The 7,658-nt window shown below is 38.5% G+C and overlaps 1 pseudogene; it reads left to right on the top strand.

Moving 5' to 3' along the window:
- The first annotated feature begins 1,224 nt into the window (after positions 1-1,224).
- Positions 1,225-4,542, top strand: LOC148124304 (vomeronasal type-2 receptor 26-like; annotated as a pseudogene).
- Positions 4,543-7,658: the final 3,116 nt, after the last annotated feature.

Below are 7,658 nucleotides of genomic sequence, written 5' to 3'. Positions count from 1 at the left end.
ATTACACATGGTGGAAGTGCCATTATTATGTGATTGACCGTGATTATAAAGGGGGCTGAAAATCAGTCCAAATATAAGAATAATCCATCCAGAAAAATATGGATTATTACAGCCCAGATTGATATTATTTTTGCATGCTTCAAAGGACCTGGAGTATACAAATGCTCCAGGGTTCTTTCCTTCACAATTCACTCAAAGAAAGTTCTAGGTTTCTCAGAATTTATCCATGAGATAAACTTTTCTGGAATAAAAAAGGAATTCTGGGAGTAGTCATTTGACTGTTGGATACAAAAGTCTGGAACCCTCAAAAATATTGGTATAGTGACTATAGTCTGTAATGGAATGGAGACCACAGAGAACCTCCTTGCACCTTTTTTTGAAATGGAGATGACCAGTCACAGCTATGGTATTTACAATGCTATCTATGTTCTAGCATATGCCGTAAATGCTTTTCATAGATTGAGACCTCATCATAAAGTGTTGGGAACTGGGGGAAGACATCTTCAGCACTGGCAGGTAATATTTCTAAACAAACATCAATTTTCAAGACTTCCAGTTATCTAATCTATCATGCTCCCTGACTCCTAAGTACATTCCTTCTTAAAAAGAGAATAAATATCAATTCTGGACCCTGCATTGCTTTTCAAGGAATGAAGCATTCTTTCTCAACCTTAACAACCTTAAGATAAGAATTCAGCAGGATGAACATTTGAATATGATTGTAATCTAAAACATTACTCCCAATCCCTTGCTTCTTTGACATGTATGTACTTCAGAATTCTCTGGTTAATACAGTTCTTGAAAAACAATTTTGAGATCTGAAGTCTCTACACCAAGAAGTTGCCAAGGTTACAAAAGTTTGAAAACACTGGTTCACAATTACCTTGTGTTATCATAAGGTGAGCATGTGGGATAACTGCTAAAGCCAACTTTTATGTTCCTTTCTTTTGCTCCTGACAATCTTTATTTTAGTTGACCTTTCTGAATGACAGGTTCAGCATCTTAGTCACTAAATACACACACCCACACACACACACACACACACACACACACACACACACATTTTGCAACCATTTGAGTGGGTTCTGGTTGTAGTTAATTCTTTTTTGAGTGAGAGGATTGTTCCTTTATGTCTTAAAAGAGTTTTGGTTTTCCCTGTATACAACAAGTTATTGCTTAAGTTCCAGTTTGCGGGGCTTCGGCGGCAGCCAGAAATCCACAATCATGCACAGTTTCTGCCTGGGCTCGCCGCTGGAGCATCCCGAGCTACTTGGCTTCGGGGCTAAGCCATTCCGTAGAGGTGTGCGAAAAGGGGGGAGATCCCAGCAGGGTCGAGGGAAGCCGCATCTTTCCTCCCCAGCTGGCTAAACTCCCTTTCCCGAAGGCGGTAAGAGTGGCAGTCAGAAATGGCCGCCTCAAAGAAGCACTCAGCTAGAAAAGAAAGTGTGGGAGGAAGTTAAGAAGTGAAAGTTTTGGCTGACCGGGATAAGAAGCAACAACTGAGGTACCATGGAATTTAAATCTTATAAAAGATACATCGCTCCCAAAGAAGATTCGGAAGCAGCGAATGAAAGTGAAAAGGGAAAGTTTTTTTTTTCCTCAGTCTCCTTCCTTACGTTGACAGCAGAAGAATGAGAAATTGGAAAAATCCGCTTTGGCACCAACAGGTAGTTAAACTGGATTAAATACCAAGGGGACAATAAAGATTTCTGAACACTTTAAAAAAAAATTTTTTCCTGTAAGTGGGAAGGGAGAGGAAAAGAATAAGAGCAAGATTTGGCTGGAGGAGGCTGCTTGGAATTTAAAAGAATCTAAAGTTAAATTGTAATAAGACTTCTAAAAGATACATTTTAAGTGGAACTTTATAACTAAATAGTAACCCCAGGAAGAGAAATTGAAAAAAGAAGAAAGTGTTAAATGAAACAGCTTGTGTGTATTTGGATTGTTTGGTGATTTTGGGACTTCTGGAAATTATATTTGAATGATTAAAAACAATTGGGGGGTTGTTTAAAAATCTTTTACAATGGCATCACTTGTGGATGAACTCTATTTTTCATTTCTTAGAAATGGTGATCTATACCTATGAGAAACTACAAGAAAAGACTGTGCAACAAGAAGATTGGGACAAAGAAGAAGCCATCTTTAATGAACAAGTAACTTTATCTGGGGAAGAAAGAGGAAAGGAGGGAAAGAGAATGGAGAATTCAAGACCTAAAAAAACAACCAAAAAAGGGAAAAATAAGGTGAAAAGTAGATATAATGTCAGAAAGCAAAGAAAAGGGGAACAGAGAAGAGAGAAATGGAGGTGGAGAGATAAGGAGATAAAAAAGGTAGAGTGAAGAAACAAGGGAGGAAGGAAGGGAAAAGAAGCTACAAAGATTTGGAACAAGATGTAAAGAAACAGGACTTATTTAGAGGTAATGGGTAAAAATATAACTGAAAATGAGATTCTGCAAAGGTACATAAGATTGTACTGTTAAACTTGTATTAGAACTAATGTTAGAAAATTGGAACAATATATGATTAAAAAATGGGATAAAATACTCAGTGTAATTTAGTGAAACTTTTTTGAACAAAATAAATGAAATGAAATAAATGAGAGAATTGAATTAGGAAGGAATGGGAACATTTTAATTACACAATGTTTTAAAATATAAATGAAATGGGGGGGGGAAGTAATAACGTAAAATTTATAAGTATTCCCATAAAAGCATGATACCTATTTGAAAAGTAATGTGTAAAATGTTTAAGATTTAAATGAAAATTAATTTTAACTATGGAGTTGAACTGGTATGGATTGTTGTTTTAATTATATTATACACTTATAATTTCTTCTTTTCTAAAAATATAGTGTGTAGCTTTAGAATGTACTAAGCAGAATCCGAATGGAAGTTATGTATTATATTAAGTGTTATAAATTTAGGGGAAAGATATAAAGGCATCATACTCCAATCAGTGATTACGGGAGAAATTTTGTTTTAATGAGAAAAGATAATAGACAGCTGAAACAGGACAGACAAAGGATATAAGTATAATGATTTAAATTGGGATGAAATAAATAAAATAGAATTAAAAGAGTTAAAAGAGGGGAGAAGCTATATAGAAATTGTAGAATGGTAATAAGATATGGAACAGTATATAAAAATGAGTATGAACTTGAATTTGTGTCTGTACAGAGAGATGTAACCTGGGATCAAGCTGCTTTCAAAAAAGATGTTTTATGTTTTCATGTTTTGTGTTTTGTTAGTTTATGTTTGTTTTTTAAAAATCAATAAAATTTTTGAAAAAAAAAGTTATTGCTAGACCACCACCCACCACCCCCATACCGGACAATTTTCCTCCAGTATCTCACCTCAACTTTTGGTGGTTGTGAAGTAGCTTCAAACAACCTTGGAAGAAGTGTATTGTCTGGATACCTTTTGGTCAGGATTGAGACATAAATATGCAATGGAAAAAGCATTGGTTGCACTTTTGTGAGTATCTGTATCTTTGTATATGGGACAAGAATTTGATTAAGACTTATATTTATTGCAATATTTTCTTCTGCGGGTTGCCTTGGAAGCTTCTTGAAGGTGACTGACAAATACTTGAAGTAAATAGTAAACACTGCTATTAACAATCTCTTTCAGATATAGATTATTGCCTCAGATGCCTAGAAGACCAATACCCAAGTGAAGTGAGAGATCGCTGCATCCCAAAAATTCACAGCTTCATTTCTTTTGAAGAACCTTTGGGCATCACATTAGCTTCCTTGGCACTTTCCTTTGATTACACTGTTTGTGCTTGGAATCTTCATTAAAGAAAGGGACACCCCTGTTGTCAAAGCCAACAATTGGAGCCTCACCTGCCTTCTTCTCACTTCTCTATTTCTTTCATTCCTCTCTATTTTGCTATTCATAGGTCAACCCACTAAGGAGGCCTGCCTCCTCTGGCAAACAGCTTTTAGCATCATCTTCTCTATAGCTGTTTCATCCGTTTGGGCCAAAATGACTACAGTGGTTATAGTTTTCACAGCATCCAAGCCAGGAAATAATTTGAAAAAATGGCTAGGAAAAAAGCTGCTCTATTCTATTGTCTGTTCTTGCTCCATTGTTAAAATTATAGTCTGTGGTCTTTGGATTTTAACTTTCCCTCCATTCCCAGACTTGGACATGCACTCATTACATGGCAAAATCATTGAGGAATGTGATGAGGGATCTGTTGCCATGTTTTACTCTGTCTTAGCTTACATGGGTTCTCTGGCCATTCTTAGTTTCACAGTAGCTTTCCTAGCCAAGAAATTACCAGACAGTTTTAATGAAGCCAAATTCATCACATTCAGCGTGTTGTTTTGTTTTGGTTTTGTTTTCAGAGTGTGTTTGGCTCTCCTTTGTACCCACCTATCTGAGCACTAAGGGAAAATACATGCTAGTTGTAGAAATCTTCTCTATCTTATCTTCTAGTGCTGGTGTATTGGCTTGCATCTTTTCCTGCAAATGCTACATTATAGTGTTGAGGCCTGATCTGAACAGAAGAGAACTGCTGGTAAGGAGAAAGCAATAAAATACAAAGTCATCCATTTACTTCCCATAGTCTTATAATTCCTTTTCATGACAAAACACACAAAGCATTCTGTACAGTGGCTAGAAGAACACAAGGTCCTTCTTCATATCAACATCTCTAGAATACTAGAAGACATGCAGATGAAATCTTGTAGAGTGGAAAGAAGGTAGTCCTTTATATATTGTTGGTTTGTAATTCCCTGGAGAATTGAGAAGTACAGGCAGACCTTGACTTATAATAATTTGTTTAATGACCATTCAGATTTTTAACAGCATTGAAAAAAAAGTGATTGATGACTATTTTTCACACTTATGACTGTTGCAGCTTCCCTGTACTCATATGATCAGAAGTCGAATACTTAGCAACTGGTTCACATTTATGATAGTTTCAGTATCCGAAGGTCATGTGATAAGTTTGTGTGACTTAGCAAAGTCAATGGGGAAGTCAGATTCAGACTTAACGGTTATATTACTAACTTAACAATTACAACTGTGGTAAGAAAAGTCATAAAATGGGGCAAAGTTCATTTAACATCTGTCTTGCTTAACAACAGAAATGTTGGGCTACCCAAGGACTACCTGTATGCAAATCACTCCCGATGAAACTTTATGCATTGCATTGCTCCAACTTAACATAATTTCTCCATTCAAAATGCTAAGAGTAGTTGAATTGAAGCCTCAAATGAGTCTATGTGTTGTAGGTCACTGATTGCAAATATTTTGATGAACCTAGTTAGATTAATACAGGGGTAGGATTCTACTGGCATAACAACTGGTTCAGTGATCTCACGCTCCACATTTTAAAAAGCCCATACTTACCTTCAATTGCAGTCCCTGTGAGGAAAACAGCTGAGGCATGGAAAACCGCTCTGCTGAATGAATCAGCTGTGCTCTAAGCAAAGGAAGTAAAGGACAGGAAAGAGCAGGGTCAGGTGGGTGGGCCCACGTGCTCATCATAGCAAACCAGTTTGCAATCAGCTGATCATCAGAAAAGGATGACTAGCAGCAAGGTGGATGGACTCTATTACAGTGGTGATAGGGGTGTCATAGAAAGACCTGAAGAACCAAGCTAGAGACAGATCCTCCTGAAAACCAAAATGAACTGACTATGGCATCAATTCATATAATCATTTGTAATCCTCACCTACTGTATATGAATCAATCAATCAATCAATAATCAGTAACTATTTCAAATAAACTACAGTTTTATTCAAGACTGCTCTCAGACATATAAACCTAATATTCTCTTCGGAGTATTTGGTGTGTTGGGCTTTTCTCCACCCCTCTCGTTTTCTTTCACTTTCTTTTGGAATCCAAGTTGGAACAGCTGAGCAGGTATTGGAACAACAGAACAACAAAATGCTGCTTTGCCATAGTTTTATTTTAAGGAGGGGTAATCAAAAGTGTTTTTTTTTAAATAACGTGGATAACCATAATGTTTTGTTCTCAGAAACAAACACACTCACAAACTGAGGTGAGGTGGCTTGCTTGGTTGCTCAGGCTTTATTTAAGCTTTGCATGTTAACAATACTAGTTCAGCTCAGCCGTGAGGCAACACCCATTTGACAGCTCCTTTCATACCAAGCTGTCAAACTGGTGACCAATCAGGTTGTGGCTGAGTGCCCCCTGCAGGATCGGACAGAAGGGAGAACTGAAGACATACCACTCCTTCCTACCTCGATGGCGCATGCGTATTCCATAAGGTAGGCTGGGCGGTGGCTGATCCTTGCTGATCTGCATAGCAGTGACTCTCTGGAAGTAGCCGGAGTTGCTGGTGCTGGAGTTGTTGATGCTGGAGCTTCAGAAGTCAGCACCAGGACCTCTCCTGGGACAAGCTCAACTGGTGGCATTGCTGGAGACTCTAGTAGGTGTAATGTGGAGGGAACCCTACTTGCCCATAACAACCAACCCTTGCTGGTGGACAGTTCATGCTATCATACAGCGTTCACCAGCCATTGTGGCCACCCCCTTTTCATTCAGTCCAGCATTTGCAATAATTGTTTGTCTTTTGCTGAATGTGCAACAATGTCTGCAGCAGTCATTGGGAACTGGTGATAGTGGTCTATCAGGAAGATAGACTCCTCAGCTTCAGGTTCCTCTGCAGCACTGGTAGAGGGCATCTGCTCAGTGCATCAGCATGGCTGAGGTGCTTGCCCATGTGATAGGATAAGGTTTAAGAGTATGAAGCTAAAAAAACTGCCCATCTTGTCATGCGTGGGGGAAGAGTTTATGGAGTTTGTCCCTCATGAAAAGACCCAACAGGGGTTTGTGGTCTGTTACCAGTTCAAACTTATGTTCATATAGATATTCGTGGAAACATGTAATACCTATGATGGCTGCAAGGGCATCCCTGTCAATTTGACTATAATTATGTTCTGCAGGTGTGAGAGTCCTTGAAAAAAAGGCTAAAGGGCCTCAGAACCATTAGGCATTTTATGGCTCAAGACTGCCCCTACTCCATAGGGAGATGCATCACAAGGCAGGACCAAGGATAAACATTAATTGAACTGGATCAGCATGCAGTTTGAAGTAAGCAAGTCCTTAACAGTTCTGAATGCATTTGCCTCTTTTTTCCCCCCATACCTAGGATGACTTTTTATTTAAGGGTCTGTGTAGAGGCTCTGCTACTGAGGCTTTGTGTGGGATGCTATCATAAAAGTTCAGTAGGCCCAGGAAAGCTTGCAGCTCAGTTTTGTTGGCTAGTATGGGTGCATTCTTGATTGCCTGAACCTTAGCTATTGTAGGATGTAATCCAGCAGCATCAATCAGGAATCCTAGGAACTCCACCCTAGAGACCCCTAGATGGCACTTACTTTTCTTAAACTTGAGGCCTGTGGCCTGGAATCTTTTAAATATTTCCCTTAGGCTGTTTACAAAGGTGGTTTCATTGCTTGCTGACACTATTATGTTATCGAAGTATGGAACAACTCCAAGAATACCCTGTAAGAGTCATTACATCAAGCTTTGAAAGATCCCTAGGGCTGCACTTATGCCAAACTGTAATCTATTACATTTTGAATGCACCCCTGTCCGAAACTATTGTCTGAGCCTCTGTGGCAGCTGAGTCTACCAGGAGCTGTTTGTAAGTTGAAGCCATATCAAGCTTAGCAAAAATCT

This window comes from Pseudonaja textilis, chromosome Z, assembly GCF_049901715.1.
Source record: "Pseudonaja textilis isolate UNSWEBS1 chromosome Z, rPseTex1.2, whole genome shotgun sequence".
Taxonomy (NCBI): Eukaryota; Metazoa; Chordata; class Lepidosauria; order Squamata; family Elapidae; genus Pseudonaja; species Pseudonaja textilis.
The sequence above is the reverse complement of the archived record's forward strand: the minus strand, read 5'-3'. Positions and strand labels throughout refer to the sequence as shown.